The 17812-nt window shown below is 38.6% G+C and overlaps 1 pseudogene; it reads left to right on the top strand.

The window, feature by feature from the left end:
* Positions 1-717: 717 nt before the first annotated feature.
* LOC118851052 lies at positions 718-16194 on the top strand (annotated as a pseudogene).
* The last annotated feature ends 1618 nt before the right edge of the window (positions 16195-17812 follow it).

Here is a 17812-nt window from a genome sequence, read left to right as displayed (position 1 = left end):
TTTATTTTCACAGTAGTCATGTTGTAAAGAAGTGTTAGAACTAATAGAAGGAGCCAAAAGAAAGAAGAAATAGAACAAACAAAAGAAAACAGATCAAATAGTATGCTTCAGTCTGCATTCAGACTCTGTAATTCTTTCTCTGGATGTGGACATCTTTTTTCATCATGGGTCGTTTAGAGTTGTCTTAGATCCTTGCATTGTTGAGAAGAGCCGAGTGTATGAAAGTTAGTCACCACACAACATGTCTGTTACTGTGCACAGTGTTCTCCTGGTTCTGCTCCTTTCACTTAGCATCAGTTCATATAAGTCTTTCCAGGGTTTTCTGATCTGTCTGCTCATTACTTCTTATAGCACAGTAGTATTCCATTGCATTCATATACCACAACTTGTTCAGTCATTCACCAGTTGATGGGCATGCCCTCAATTTCCAACTCTTGGTCACCATAAAAAGAGCTGCTATGAATATTTTTGTACAGGTGGGTCCCTTTCCCATTTTCATGATCTCTTCACGATACAGGTCTAGAATTGGTAATGCTGGGTCAAAGGGTATGCACAGTTTTATAGCCCTTTTGCCCCAAACTAATTTATGCTGAAGAATTAAAGTCAGTGAAGATTATGTGCCATCTTTCTGAGTGGTGTGTACTTTAAAAAATCACTACAAGACATTTGTTGCCTAACACCAAGGAATAAATATCTAGTTGTAAAACATCAGAGCACATGATAGGCACAGATGCTGACAGCTTTGTGAAGCAGAATGGAAACCAGAGTAATGTGACTACAGGTAAGGCAAAGAGAAGCACCTCAAATCTTGTGATCAACTGATTGATCATAGGTGCTACATTAATGTTTTAGCAGGAGATGCAATATCTTTCCACAAAGGAACAATTTCTAATGGTAGAACTATATAGGTCCTATTTCTATTTCATTTTCCTGGCATTTTAGCAAAAAGGTAGGTTGGGAAGATAGTATAACACAATTGAAAGAACACATGCTTCAGAGTCAAATGATCTGAGGTCAAATCCCATCTGTGATGTTTACCTACTGGGAGCCTTGTGCACGTAACTTAGCTTCTCTGTGCCTGTTTCCTCTTCTATAAAATCAGAGCATTGGACTAGATGGCTTTTGAGATCCCTTCTAGCTCTAGAACTATATATTTGGCTCAGGGTGCAGTAGATAGAGTACCGGACCTGGAATCAAGAAGTTGCTGTTGTCCTAGTTCATTCATTCAGTCTTGTCTGACTCTTTGTGACCCCACAGACTAAATGTTCATGGGGTTTTCTTGGCAAAGGTAGGAAAGTGGTTTGCCATTTCCTTCTCCAGTGGATTAAGGCAAACAGAGGTGAAGTGACTTGCCCAGGGTCACACAGAGAGTAAGTTTCTGAGGTCAGATTTGAACTCTGGTCTTTCTGACTCCAGGTCCAGTGCTCTATCCACTGTGCCACCCAGCTTCCCCATGGAGTTAGGAAGATCTGAGTTCAAATTTGACTTCAGACACTTGCTAGCTGTGTGACCCTTAGAAAGTCCGTTTGCCTCAGTTTCCTCATCTGTAAAATGAGAATAATACTAGCCCCTATTTCCCAGGGTCATTGTGATAATCAAGTGAGAAAATAATTTTGATGTTCTTTGCACAGTGCCTGGTACAAAGGAAATGCTTTATAAATGTTATTACCACTACTACTATGATGACAGTGATGATGGCAATGATGGCGACGATGATGATGATTACTTCTCCAGCCTTGCCAAATGACTGCCTACTTTGCATTAAGCCTGCCCCTGATTAGTGACTGATATGTGGGCTCATTTTCCCACATGTCTAGGGTAGATTTTTAGGGTTCATACCAATAACATTGTGGGCAGCTAGGTGGCATGGTGGATAGAGTGCTAGGCCTGGAGTCAGGAAGACCTGAGTTCAAATTCATTCTCAGATACTTATAAGCTGTGTGACCCTGGGCAAGTCATTTAATCTTGTTTGCCTCAGCTCCTCATCTGTAAAATGAGGTGGAAAGGAAATAGCAAACCACTCCAGTATCATGGCCAAGAAAACCCCAAAAGGGGGACATGAAGAGTCAGATATGACTGAAATGACTGAAATAAATAACATTGCAGCCACACACTCTAAATGCCACAAGACAGGGGAAAAAACAATGTGCAAGCGTAGGGAGAGATGGTTTGACTGCAGAGCCTGAAGCAGAAAAGGAGAAAGTTTCTTAACAGTATGAACCCCACTGAAAGAGAGAAGAAAGGGTGAGCACCAGGAAAGATGTGAGGGATATGACTAGGAAAAATGTCATGAGTCAGATAGATTGAACCTTATCAGGGAGGCTTGTAAAGAAAGGGATTTTTAGGAGGAGTAAAAAGGGAAGACAAAGTAACCTTGGAAACAGAAAGTTCAAGCCCTTATTTCTAGAAGGAATAAAGGGAGATTGTAGCAGTGAAAACAACAAAAAAGAGAGAAACTTTGTATTAGAGGGAAAGAAAAGGTGTTTTTTTTCCTTTTTCTTTTTTCTCCCTCTGAAACAGACACACAGAGTAGGAGATCTGCCAAAGTACCTAATGATGAAGAGAAAGCAAACTATAGAGCTTTATGTCAAGGCTAAATGACAATGCAGGGAACCCAACCATCGATCATTTGTCTTGCCAAATGGGTTGTGAAACTAAAATTTACGTTTTTCACTTTCAGTGTCTTCAAGAAAAAGAAATCTAGAGGTGGAGTAATTATTGAATTGCAAGACTTCAGTCTTACATCCTTGATCATGCAATGTGAAAAATGTTATTTTTATTATTATTGCAATCTGGATTATGCCTAAAGAGTTATTAAACTGCCTATACCTTTTGACCCAGCAATATTGCTACCAGGTCTATTTCCAAAGATGATTAGGAAAAAAGGAAAAGAACCCATATTTAGAAAATATTTACAGCAGCTCTGTTTGTAGGGGCAAAGAACTGGAAATTGCAGGGATGCCCATCAAATGGAGAATGGCTAAACAAGTTGTGGTATATGATTGTGATAGAATACTACTGTACTATAAGAAATGAGGAACTCAATGATCTTAGAAAAACATGGAGAGACTTGCATGAAATAATGAGGAGTGAAATGAGCAGAACCAGGAGAACACTGAATACAGTAATGACAGCATTGTTCTAAAAGCAATTCTGAGTGAATAAGTCATTTAGACTATTATAAATACTCAAATTAACTACAGAGGACATATGAAGGAAGAGGCTATCTGCATCCAGAGAAAGAACTCAAAAATAGATGTATAGAATGATTTACACATACACACACACATTTATATTTAATGGTAGCCATCTCTAGGGTGGAGGGGAAGAAAAAAAAGAAAAAAAATATTTACATGAAATTGACTGTTCTTGTCCTCATCATTAATCAGTTTGGCTCCATGGGCATTGAATAGTTGAGATGCAACATAGAACTTTGGCCCATAAATAGCCTTCAGGGCATTATTATATATTTAAAAGAATAGCAAGTTGTACATAATAGATTTGCAGTTTCACATACGAAAAAAAAGGAAAAAATGTTATTTAAGGTTAAGGATGCCAACCAAGCCATCAGAGGGTTTCTCTCTGTTGATCCCTGGCCCTGGAACTGGGCAGAGATCCTTATCATTGAGTGTTCAGAACCAGAGCTCTCTTAGGGATTTACTTGGGCACTGTTTTGCATAAATAGGAAAAAGAATTACCCAAATTTGGAATATTGTCATGGCCAACAGCCAGAGGGACTCTCATATATGCTTAAGTTCTAGCCTCTGGCTCAAGAACCTCTTATTTCTACTTTTAAAAAAATCTAGGGATTTCAGAATCAGCTCCCATGAGCAAGAGAATGCCTGGCAATCATGCCATAGTACGTCAACCAGCTGCCTGAAAATCTGCCAGTATTAAAGTATACAATGAGTTTCACAAGAATTTATCATTTTAGATTAGGAAACCAGTCAGTCACCTTTCCTGTGGCCTGTCACAAAGCACATCAAGAGACCAAAAAAGTGGAAATGAACTTTTCCTAAAGAAAGAGAGAGTGTCCTCTGGAAGTATCACAGAAAGAAAGGGGCCACCAGCTGGCATCAAGTTTCAGTGATGCCAAGTGTTAGCCCTTTCTCTAGCTATCAAATGTGTACCTGTCACAAATATTTTTGCAACAGTTAATTTCACCTGAGAATAAGATTTACAATCCAATAGCTAATAATCCACAACAAGGAAGAGGGACAATTGAGATGGGAAGAGGTAGATACAATCATGGAGTGGCTAGCCATACTATAGCGATCATCACAATAGCTAATCTTTCCTTGATGGAGCATTAACTGTTTACTGGGCATCTGGTTCCAGAGCTCTGAAATAGTCTTATCATTCGGTTGCTTATATTTCATGAGCTGATTTAGTAAAACGGCAAGGGGGTGGGTGAGAAGGGAGGGTGGGAGGGAGGACACCAGGGTAAAAACCTAACAGAATCACAGTTTCAGAGTTCTAGTTCAACCCGTTTCAGAAAAGAATATACACTATTATGTAAAGAATAGCAAGTGGTGGCCCAGGCTTTGTTGGAAGATCTCCTATGAGGGATCCTCATACACTGCTTCCCAAGGCAGCACATTCCACTCTGGGATATATCTAATTGTTAGGGCGATTTTCTTTACTTCAAGCCTAAATTCATATCTTTAAGAGGCTACTTATTGTTTCTACTTTTACCCTCTCTGGTCATGTAGAACAAGTCTGATTGCTCTTCCATGTGACCACTCTTCAAATAGCTGCATTAAAAAATACATATACATACATACATACATGTGTGTATATACATATACACATGTATGGTTATATTTATGTATGCGTGTATATACACACCTACACACATGTACATACATACATGTGTATAAGTGTGTGTCTGGTCCAATGATGTCATTGATATAGGGAAGTTCTGATGAGGAAATATCCTCTACCTGTGCATAGCAATAAATATCCAGCAATTTAGAAAGTTTCCTGGGGCACTGAGAAAATTAAGTGATTAACCCTGGATCATATGCCCAATATATATAAGAACTAAGGTCTTCATGAATATAAGCTATTCCAGTATCTACTCTGCCTGACTGCCATTTCATATATATGCTTATATGTGAATATAGTATATGCACAAATATGTGGTGTGTATATGTGTATATTTGTATACATATATGCACACATATAAAGGGCAGTTAGGTGCACAGTGAATAAAACGCTGGTCTTGGAGTCAGGAAGACTCATCTTCCTTAGTTCAAATCTGGCCTCAGATACTTACTAGCTGTGGAACCTTGGACAAGTCATTTAATGTGATTTGCCTCAGTGTCCTAATCTGTAAAGTGAGCTGGAGAAGGAAATGGCAAACACTCCAGTATCTTTGTCAAGAAAACTCTAAATAGGATCACAAAAAGTCAGACATGACTGAAAGGACTGGACAACAACAATAAGCACATACATGAGTAGATTGCAGTAAACAATTTATATAGATTCTAATTTAACCAACTTAATTCATCTATTATCAAGCTTCATCCTGGAATGCTAGACTCTATCTCCATGTTATGTAGTTATAGGTTCAACCCCCATGTTTTGATCTATACTACTACCTTTTTAATCAACTGACAACTGTCAATCAATTAAGCTTTTATTAAATGCCTTCGTCATATAAGACACTATGCTGGTTGTATCCCAATCTCTGGTTTGCATAATCAAAATTTTTTTTCTAATTCTCCTGTTTTTTTTTATATTACCTATCCTAGGTCATATTCAATAGTATACTACATTACTGACTTCCAAACAATATATGTTTTAGACACACTGGACATCTTTCTATTCTAAATTTGTTGTTGTTATTTAGTTGTTTTCAGTCTCATCCAACTCTTTGTGACTCCTTTAGGGGTTTTCTTGGCAAGGATTCTGGATGGGTTTGCTATTTCCTTCTCCAGCTCATTTTACAGATGAGGAAATTAAGGCAAACAGAGCTAAGTGACTTGTCCAGGGTCACATACCTAATAAGTTTTTGAGGCCAGATTTTAACTCAGTACTTCCTAACTGTAGGCTCAGTACTCTATCCACTGCTCCACCTAGCATTCTGTACTTCACAGCTTTTGAGTGTCTGATTATGGTGTTTGTTATACTTAAACTATACTCCCTAGCCCTCTTTGTCTGTTGAATTCTTATTTCATTCTTTAAAGCATAACTTGTATATAGTCTCCTAGAGGAACTATTCCCTAATTCCAGGTTGACAAAGACCTTCTTCTTAGGACTTCATTTAGCACTTTGTTCCACATGTGTATAAGGCACTCACAATGCAGCATTGCATATTATAGGTTTATGTATTATACCCTCTAATACTGTAAGTTCCTTAAGGGCAGGCACCATGCTGTCTCTGAACTTTGTAAATTCCCCAATACATAGCACCTCCCCTGGCAGAAGGTTCTGTATTCTCTTCTGATAGTGAGCTCTGGTTTTCTAGCAATGATCCCATAGCTGGGACCCAAAACTATCACTTTTCTGAGGACATAACTGGGTCCATACTCAACCAAAAACCCCCTATGACCTTTCTTTTGTACTTAGCACAACAAAACCATGTTTGTTACAATCATAAGAGATCACAGTGAACGTAACAAGTGCCTTTGAATTGTAATAAGAAAAAGAATCTAAAGAGATAGAGGCAAATCTGAATCTGTGTCAGGAATTTTCCGTATGGAAGGATGTGACACGGAGAAGAAAAGCCAGAAGAAGGAGCAACAAATCAAGATTTTATTGTAGTTATTTGCCCCTTGCCTTAACCCTACCACTCAACTACAGTTATCTCTTCTATATTGTTGCTTTCTCCATTGCAGTTTGATATATTGCCAGTCAGCATGAGAAATTAAATGGAATTTTTTGGCAGTTCTGAGGAAGCTGCAGATGACACATGAAGGCCAGCAGACCACAGAGCCTATGACCAGATACTTAATCCAAATTTTAAAATAAAGTACTGTAAACACCCTATAAACAAAAAAGAAAAAAAAATATCGTACTTCTTCTCTGGCACAAAGGGAGCACCAAAACATCTTAAGTGGATTTTTCAGATTGCAGGGACACTGTGTCCCTAAACCCCAAAATGTGGAAGGATAACTGTATAAGCAACTAGAAGGCAGGAAATGTGGCACTTCTTGTCTTTGCATCCCCAGTTCCTAGTATTGTGCCTTGTATAGTATAGATTTTTAATGAATATTTGTTGAATTGAATTAAACTCAACCAGAGAATATACTCAGGCAATAAAAAAAAGTCAGATATATCTGTACGTTTGAATTCTGAACATTGGGGAGAAGATATGAGAAAAGAAAAGGCAAAATCAGGCTGGAAGTAGAACTCCTACATAAAACCTACTAGCAGAAAACAACTGAAGGCAACTTCTGTTTTCATTAACATTACCAGCAATTGGTAATTAGTTAACAGCAAGTGCCACACCTATGTGGCACCATGAGAAAAGGCAGGACAACCTCACCATGCACATGTGCTAGCAGGGACAAAAGATGCTGGTACAAGCAAGATGCTAGATAGGGGGAGAAGGTACTTGAAATATGGACAGTGAGGAGAGAACCAACTAGAAAGGAAGATGCAGAGAGTGGTGAAAATTTTATCTTTACATAAGGTCTTCTCCCTGACAAGAGATTAAGATGGCTTCTGGATACTCATAGATTTCAACAGGAATCCTTTAATTAGAGATCAGAGCTAAGTAGGTGAGAAGACTCCTAATTAAAGAAATTTTTTTAAAGGTGGGAAATTCTACTAGTCAAAAAGTAAAACAAAACAAAACAAAACATTGCTCAGGGGTGTGTAGACTTAAATGGCAGACAGTTTGCCATGACAGTCAGTTATATGAATGAACCAAAGAAATAACATAGAACTGAGCTAATTAGGCTAAAACATTTTGGATTATTTCTTGCATTTTCTCTTAAATTGCTTTGAAGTTTCCTTTTTATTTTTGATACTTTTCTCTTCTCTTTAAAAAAATCAACTTAGATAACTGATATTTAAATTAAATAAAAAACCCTAGTTATTTATCAATTCAATCTTTTTTTCTAACAAATATACAAATCACTTTTTTGGTTCTCAGAATTCTACTTTGTCCTGAGATGAGAGGGTTTTTTTTAAATTTTTTGTTCTTCAAGTCTTACCAAGCCCAATTTATGGATTTGTTGATACTTCTGATGAAATGGACAATGTAAGCATTTGTTTGATTGGTGAAAGTATTTACATATCTATGTATGCATATACATACATATATGCATGTATATGCACACATATGTATATATCCCCACAGAAACTCTTTAGTGTCATTCCATAAATTTTGGTATGGTGTTCTTTGATGAAATTTTCTATTGTTTTTATGCTGTGGTTTTTTGCATGACAATTCTTTAGAATTATTTTCTCCAGTAACTTTAATTTATTTCTTCAGGGGCTGTTTTTGAGTATAATCTTATTGGATTATAAGCAGTATTTCTATTTTTCTACATTTTTGATGAGGTCTTTATGCCCTAATAAATGGGCAATTTCTGCAAAGGTGACTTATTATAGCAAAGAGATATATAAATTCCTTTCTATTTCCATTCCATAATTATTAGAGATGTAGCATTTCTAATTTTTCTATTCAAGACCTTAACTTTTTTCTTCTTTATCTTTGTCGATATAAAGACAGACCTAAATTAACTGAATGTAGGTAGATCAAGGTGATATAATAAAAAATGACATCACCTAACAATTTACAAAGCAAAAAAATGGAATTCATATACAGAAATAAAAGGTCAAAAATGTAAAAGGGAATAATGACAAAAGTGGTAAGGGAAGATATGTTTCAGTATCAGGTCTCAAACTATACTACATTATAATGCTTTCATACTGATTGAAAATAGAGAGGTTAATCAGTAGAATAGATTACGTATACAACATATAGAAGCAAATGAACACAGTAGCATTGTGTTTCAGTTATGCTTGACTCTTCATGACCCCATTTGGAGGTTTTTTGGCAAAAGATACTGGAGTGATTTGCCATTTCCTCCTCCAGCTCATTTTATAGGTGAGAAACTTAGGCAAACAGGGTTAAGTGACTTGCCTAGGGTGACATAGCTAGTAAGTTTCTAAGACTAGATTTGAACTCAGGAAGATGAATTTTCCTGACTCCAGGCCTTGCATTCTATCAACTGTGCTACCTAGCTGCCCTATTATATTATGTAGTGTTTTATTTGTCTTTTCAGCCTTAGGCAGTGGACTTCATTGAACATTGGAATAGGTGTTTTAAAGATCAGAATTGTTTGTTTTTTGTACTCACTTTCTCTACATGGACTTATTTCCCTGCTGTGGTAGTATATGCCCTCAGTCATCATCAACTTATTAAGGGGTGATAGTTCTGTAGGTCAACATTTGCTTAAAGCTGATTATATAGACAAAGGGGTGGATAGTGAAGATGAGAATTCATTACTTCTCACTAGAAGCCCGATATGACCAGGGCAATTTTTGCATTCTTAGTCCGCCTTCATTGGGAAACCAGGAATTGACATTGAAAGAACAACATATCAACCCTGGAAGTAATGTAGGATGTGCTCCCTCAATAAAATGATTTAGCTTTTTCCTGAATAGTTTGGGGGCAGAAGTGGGGGATAAAAGTCAGGGTGGGGCAGGGTGTGTATGTGTGACTTGTGACCTTAAGGCCAAAATATTTTTGGGAGATTTGTTCTGTAAAATTTGGATTCAGTCCAAAGGCCTCAGTTGAAAACCTGGAAGGTCACGTGTGGCCTTAGGGCCACAGGTTCCCCACCTTTATTTTAGGCAAATAATCTTGAAAGGCAAGGAAGGCTTGGCAGTAGAGGGAAGGATAGCAGACTCTAACTACATCGAAGTTCAAGTAACCCTGAATAACTTGAGTTTCCCCTAGCAGCAACGAGATTCCTTATGAACAAGGGGGTAATAACATTCTAGCCAGAGAGTATGTTTTCTGTTTCTGGTTTCTGGCTTCCTAGTTTCCTCTTTGATTGATTTCTAGGTTTGTTATGACCTTAGTTTATAATCTTGGTGACATCATGGTGGTTATTATGGTTTTGGTTGTGATTTTTTTCCTTTGTAAGTAAAAATTATTACTATTATCAATGTCATATTTATTTTTTATTAGCCTCATTGATTCAATATCTGCAGATCCTGAGCTTACAACTAGAGTTAACATGCACCTGACCTCAGTAAGATCCACAGTAAGATCAGAAATAGATATGTTTAGGCAGCAGAGGTACAGAGGTAGCTAAGGAAGCTCTGACATAATTTTCTCTTTTTTTCCCTGCTAGGAAGCCATAGTGTTCTCTATAATACTTCATGATTTCTGTGTCACATTCTGCTGGAGGGTTGGGCTTAGACTACAGTGTTCTGAAAAGTTCTCCCCTCCCAACAATGCTGCTGCAGATACTAGCCAACACATCCCGCCTTGAGTGACTAGATGAAATGTTATTCCCACTGTGTAGAGGAGGTGGAAGGAGAATTCTGTATGGGCTGATCAGGAATTATTACTAGTGAATCTTTGGTTGTAGCTTTGGGAAGTGAGTGATGACCATGCCCACTGTTTGAGCTAACCTTTTGTTATTTACTTTTTATGTTACTATTAGACTTTAAGTAAAAGTCTTTGGCTTTACTATGTCACATGGTTTATCTGACTCATTTAGGGGAGACTCAATAAAAGTAGTGACGTGTTAGCCATGGATTGAAATAGATGGGTATTTCTTGACTACCATGGACCAGACAAGAACATTTTGGGGTCCCAGGAGCTTCATATCCACCACTGTGCAGACATGTCTCCCTCCAACTTGGATGGTGAAGGGAATTGAATTTATAATGGATGAGGATCGGTTGAAAAAAATTCTGGTTACTTTGATTGGAAAAAGGAACATTTGGAAAAATATGTTATCTCTCTTCAAAAATGTGAAGGTCTGTCATGTTAAACATTGATTAGATTTTATATCTAATGAGACCAGTTGCATAGACACTACAGGGAGCAGATTATGAATCAATTTAAAAATAATTGCCTAGCAATCAGAATTGTCCAAAAAGGAAATGGCCTGCCTCATGAAAATGAGTCTCCACCACTGGAAAATAATAATGATATTAGAATAAGGATAACAACTCAAGGTTACAGTGCTTTAAGGAGGCAGCATGATGTATGGCAAGAGTATTAATTCTGGAGTTAGAGGACCTAGGTTCAAATCCCCATTCTCATACCTCTGACGTATGCAACTTTATATCTGTATGACCTTTTTGGGCCACAGGTTCGTCATCTGTAAAATAAAGGAGTTGGATTAGACTCTGAGGTCCATTCCATCTCTGCAGCTATGATCCTTGGATCTCTAGTTCTATGAACCTGTCCACTTTCCTAACAGCTACTTTGTGAGATGAGTAATAGAAGTGTTATTTATCTTCTATTTTCAGATAGAAATGTTCAGAAGCTGGATGCTCACCTGTCAGGGATGTGATAGAGGACATTCTTGATGGGGAAGGAAGTTGGACTAGATTATATCAAAAGTCCTCTTCTATTCTGAGATTTTCAGATTGTATGAGTTGAGTAGGTTCTCAGTCAATTCTTACTAATAGTTGGATGATTAAAAATAATTTTCTTTGGCCAGTTTGGGGACATGAAGCTTGCTCTTGGGCATCCCATTAAACAATGTAAATGTTCTCTAAAGGAAGATTTGAGGATATGTAGCATCTGTCCTCTGGCAAGGGAGCCAATATTGATAATGAGCTCCACATGGCACATCATGTGGGTGTGTTTTAATATGTCTTCACTTATGGCATCTCTCCCCTAATGCATAGAGCTACAGACATGACATTAAAATAATTACAGGTGTTGTGGCAGGCCGGCTTGGTGGTGTTCTACAAATGTATTCTTCTTGATTATTATGGAATTCCTTTAGCGACTGAAGAATGAAAGGAAAATTTGCTGACAGCTTAAAGCAGAATATTAGATTTGTAGCTCTTATCTTCCCATTATTCTCTTTTATAGAGTACCACCTGTCTATGAAGAGGAAAGTGTGGGGAAAAAAAAGAAACCCTAAGGAGTTTATATTTAAATCTTGTCACTAGCCTAAATGATAGACATAGATGCCATTTCCAGGCAGGAGAATTGTTAATGACAATCATTCCTTCTTTGAAGAGTTCTTCTCATATTGCAATGGAAAGAAAAATTAAATGAGACATGGGCACACACACACAGAGTTAATACAATGGCATCTAAGTGCACCTGGAGTAGGAAAAATCAGAGTAGAGGAAAAAAAATCTTTCATAGCAGAGAATAAACTTTTATCTTTTCAGACCTTAAGGAAATCATGTATATTAAAAGAACTCCATTATGATTTTATGTAGCCAAAATACATTCAAGGTGATTGCTCTGAAAATTTTCATTTCCATGACATGAATACAGCTGTGATTCTATTGTATTTTCTCACAAATTGGCATTTTTTTATGCTTTGTTATGACTGGGTCACCAGTTCTCACTTTGTGCAGTTTCTACTGTTGATCTAAGAATATATCATGATTTTTTTTTTACAACTTTTCCTTATACATTTTTTTAATGGAGACTTCAATTTCAAGAGCTTCTAAGAAAGAATGTCCAAATTAAATCATTTTCATTTTCTACTCTACTAATGAAAAACTATCCCTTTGGGGGTAGTCCTTGTACATGCTACAGAAAGAAAACTAAAAGTAATGGCTATACAGATAAAAATCAAATGTCACTGTTTACATTCTCTGAATGTCTTGGCAGGAGTAATGTCCTCTGAAGACAGAACCCAGAGCATTAATACATGCTGCTTCCATATTTCCCAGGCATGCTAATCTGACTACAATTTCACTGAAAAGTGATCATAAGGGAGGCATTTTCAGGGCAGGCATAACTAGGATAGACTCTCATATTTTGGAAACAACCACTGATGGCTCCCTGAAGCATCAACATAAAAGAGATTGTTTCTCTCTGTCACCTTTTAGATAGAAAGATATCTTTACTCAGAAATACTTGGACATATTCCATTAGAAAGGGATATTCTCAGTTTGGCAGCAGCCTGGAGTCAAGATTCCAAAGCTACTCAGGAAGGGTTGCCTTTCATTTTTCTTAGAAAGTGGACAATTATTGTTCTCCTAAATGTAGCCTCTAAAATTAAAGAGCTCTAAATCTGCACCAGAGTGAGAAGCTCTTCCTGAGGCAGGGAAGCTAGTTCCCACAGCTCCATCTGGAGGGCTAAAGGTTAGTCAGTCAACAAACATTGATTAAACACTTACCTGCACTGTGCTAAGCACAGAGAATACAAAGAAAGGTACAAAACATGCTCTCTGTCCTCAAGGAACTATATTCTAATAGGGGAGACACATGCAACAACTGTGTACATGCAAGATATATACAGTGAAAATGGGAAGTGATCTCAGAGACAAAGTTCTAGCAGTGTAAGAGCTGGTGGGGTGAGGGTGGGAGGAGGGGATTGAAATAGGCCTCCTATAGAGGATGGACATATAGAAGATGGATTGTAGATAGAATGTAGAAGATAAAAGATGGAATCCGAGCTGGGCCTTGACAGAAGCTAGAGAAACCAGGAAGCAGAAGTAGGGAGAGAGAACATTGCTGACATAGAGGATAGTCAGTGGAAAGACAGTTTGGAGATGACCAGTGAAACCCAACGGCCAGTTGAAACCTGTATTCATTCACAAAATTAAAAACAACAAAACATTTCTGTCTTTTTATAAACTGTCCTAATTCTGGGACTTCTGCTCAAAGCCATGCCCCTTCCCCCCACCCAAAAATAGCATTTCATCTCTATTGCAAAGCAATTAAGGTTAAAAATTATGATTTCTAATTTTTCTATTACTGTCTTTGCAACTGTTGCTTTAGGAAAAGTTAGTAACCATGGTTGGCCCTGTGGTGGCAGAGAGTTAATGATTCTCTTGTCTTTAAGGAGAGCTCAGGCTGTGTTTCATGTGCAAAAAAAGTACCTCAAGGCTATACTTTCCATGCTTAACTCATTTATCTCTCATCAGTTAGGTAAATGAGATGCAAAAGTGCTTCCTAGTTTCTAAGTAACTTTTTATACACTGCTGAAAGCTGTAAGGGATTTTAAAATACTCCCTTTTTGTTAATGAAATTTAGCTCATAGAAGCTGTTTCTTAGCTTAAAAGCCTCCTTTTTCAAACCTCCTGGCAGGTTCTTGAAATCACACTTTTCACTCCAATGTTTAGCTTGCTCTTTTTGACTTCATACTGGCTTGTTTATATAAGGAAATTGGAAAGTCTTCTAAGAGGAGAAATGAAGGAAGGAGTAAGGGCACCATTCTGAGGCCCTTTGAAAATTTTAAAGTCACTGGTCAAGAATTCTCTCTCTCTCTCTCTCCCTCTCTCTCCTCTCTCTCCTCTCTCCCTCTCTCTCTCTCTCTCTCTCTCTCTCTCTCTCTCTCTCTCTCTCTCTCTCTCTCTCTCCTTCTCTCTCCCACCCTCTCTCTCCTTCTTTTTTTGTGGGAAAATTTTCTGAAAACTAAGAACACTGTCATTAGAAGATTCCTCGAGTTTCTAATGTCCTGATTAGTATGGTGGTATGGTGACTGCAGGAAATTGCCAGTGTTATTTTTCAGCTGACTTAACATTTATTACTGATAAAAAAGATGTTGTACATATAAGATGTCCTCTCTCTACCCTCAATGGAGTCAAATACATGTCTGTTCAGCAAAAGTTATTTAATGAGCATCTCTACATCCTTGTATTGTCAAGAGATGAATTTACTAGAAAATGCAGTGACTAAAATGTCTAATTAATAGCCTCAGTGAAGAATTTTTCGACTGGTGCCATATTCTTGTCTCCTAAGCTGCCACAAAAGACCATTGTAGATGGGTGTAGAAAATATCTTTTCTTGTGTAGGAGACTCCGGGGCCCCTTGGTCTCCACGAGGTATATTTTGATGCCCTACTGTCAAGTGTCCCATTAATTCTGACTGCAAGAGGTCTAAGGTTTTGGACATAGGCACCCCTGAAAGATAATGGAAGGGCTCAGAAGATGAATTTTTGAATTGGTCATTGCTACCTAACCTTTGGGGGTTCTTACCATCCCCCAGTTAGGTATCACAACAACCTTGCACAAGTTTCAGTACTTCCCCAGAATAGAGAAGCATAAATACAAACACAGGTAAAGAAAGCTATTCCAGAACACCATTCCCCAACAGTAATTGTTCCTTCATCATGGAAAGTTCTCACTTGACTCTCTTCTTGGAAGGGGGAAGGGAAGGGAACTTGCATTTACTAAGTACTTACTATGTACCAGGCACTGAGTTAGGTGCTTTGCAAATACTATCTTACTTGCTCCCCACAACACTGGGGGTTGGGTGCTATTATTTTCCCTATTTTACAACTGAGGAAACTGGGGCAGGTAGAGCTTAAATGACTTGTCCAGGATTACATATCTTGTAAGTGTCTGAGGCTAGATTTTAACTCCAGCCTTCTTGACTCCAGGGCCAGTGCTCTACGCTTTGCATCGCTTAGCTGACACCTTCTGTTAAAGACAACTATCCGTGTGACAGCAATACAGGCAGCCTATGAAGCCTGCTTCTCATAGCTATTTGAGGGCTAATAATGGGCAGTCCCCACAGAGGAAGGTGGGTGCCTAGTTTATGAGGATTGGTAGCAACTGCCACTTAGGCAACTCCATGCATTCAACTTTTGTGCCTTTCTTATTGTGACAGCTATTGTCATTAGTAAATAAGTTTATGTAGAGTAGGCTAAAGTACTGCTACTCTGATTGGGAAGATTGGAAGAATTTCACTGCTACTGCAGGCATCCAGGTGGTAGGGGATGATCTCCTGGTGACCAATCCCAAGCACATTGAAAAGGCTGTGAATGAGAAAGCCTGCAACTGCCTCCTACTCAAAGTGAACCAGATTGGCTCAGTGACTGAATCTCTCCAGGTATGCAAACTGGCCCAGTCCAGTCGCTGGGGAGTAATGGTTTCCCATCATTCTGGGGAGACTGAAGATACCTTCATTGTAGACCTGGTGGTGGCTCTCTGTGCTGGGAAGATCAAGACTGGTGCCCTCTGTCAATCTGAGATTCTGGCCAAGCATAACCAGCTTCTCAGAATTGAGGAAGAGCTGGTAGCAAGGCTAAATTTGCTGGAAGGAACTTTAGAAACCCTCCAGCCAAGTAAGCTCTATGGCCAGGAGGCCTCAGCACTAGTAGGTGCCAGTCACCTCTGTAGAAGTTTGCTCCTATCCTAACAATGGGCAGTGCCAAGTACTAGACCAGTTTTGTTGTGAGGTCAGAGGCCTGTGCTGCTTAACTTCCCTCTCCCCTCCACCTTTCTGTGATGTTTTCACTGCTTCGTTAGAGCTATCTTGATCATCTGGTGTTCTGTTTGAAGACCTTATCATCTTGTGACTGGGATAGAATGACCTGTACTCACCTGGTGTTGATGTGTGGAACCATATACTTGTGATGCAGCCTAGATGATCCCACAGGCCAGATCTTTAGGAGCTTCTGTGTGCAGAATAAAAGGATTCAATAACCCCCTCCCTCCAAAAAAAAGTACTGCTACTCTCTGTCTTTGTTACTTTTTTTCTTTCTCTTCTCTAATTTTTTAGCTATTCCAATGATTCGAAATACTCATAGACTTCAGCAGAAGGTGGCAAGAGCAATTTCAGAGGGAAAATTCTCAGTTGCCCATCCTATTTGTCTTATATTGATAAGAGTATAAGAGAAATTTGGAGTTTTGGTATCTTTGAATCTATTGTACCTTTGTGGTTATAATACAATAAACCAAGGTCTGTGGGTGTGTGAAATGTGAGCTTCCATGCCAACGAGTGTCTCATGTCCATTCAAGAGTGATGCTCAACATTATTGTAAAGGCAGGTGTAAATGCCTAAGGTCACATTTAGGCAAGACAGCTGGAGCTGTCTGCAATTACCTGAGTATGGAAAGGTCCCATCAAGCTGCTGGCAAAATAGGTCATTGCTCCCCGCTGGGCGGAGATTTGCTCCTAAGAACGGAAAACCACAGACTGTATATCAAAGGTATGGGATCATTCTCTTAACGCTACCAGGCTAGGCCAGATGGTGCCTCCCCCTGGGCAGATTCAGGTGGTCTTTCCTGTCTTGCTGGTGAGTCAGCCTCAGTGACCAAGCTGGCCAGTGTGCTATTGCATGGACTGTCTAACTAGTAGACAAAACCATGGGTTATTAATACATTTTAGAAGGGTGTAACTATGTAAGGGGAGTGGTTGGAGGTTTATCTGGAGTACACACACAGGATGAGCTCCAGTTGAGGAAGTGAGAACAGCAAAGCTAATCTATACAAAATTTATGCCTAGAGGATGTAGCTAGTAGGTGTGACTATGACTATGCTAAACTTACATGCTTCTTTATATTAAAAAGGAGTTATTTTGCTAAGCATGTTGGGGGGGCACATCCCTTGTGGTTATATTCACACATAATATGCAGACTTGAGGAATTCAATTAAGTGTGGAAACAGCTGACAGGGCAAAGTCCTCTGCTGTACCCATTTCTCTGTTCTTCCTTTCCATAGTCCAGACTTTATAGAGGTTTTCTTCCTCCTGCCTGATTGTCAACTATTTTAGTGAAAGGGGGTCATAAATTTCACAGATGGAAGCAGCACTGCTATCATATGTACCCCTGACATATAATACCACTTCACTTTTGTGCCCCGATATGTCACTTTGCCAGGATTTCTAATGAATTCCTATGGCCACCTTTTCATCCCTTCCCCTTCCCCTGCCTCATTTGGACTATGCTTTCCAACTCAAGCTTATC

The sequence above is a fragment of the Trichosurus vulpecula genome, chromosome 5 (assembly GCF_011100635.1).
Source record: "Trichosurus vulpecula isolate mTriVul1 chromosome 5, mTriVul1.pri, whole genome shotgun sequence".
NCBI classification, from domain to species: domain Eukaryota; kingdom Metazoa; phylum Chordata; class Mammalia; order Diprotodontia; family Phalangeridae; genus Trichosurus; species Trichosurus vulpecula.
The sequence above is the reverse complement of the archived record's forward strand: the minus strand, read 5'-3'. Positions and strand labels throughout refer to the sequence as shown.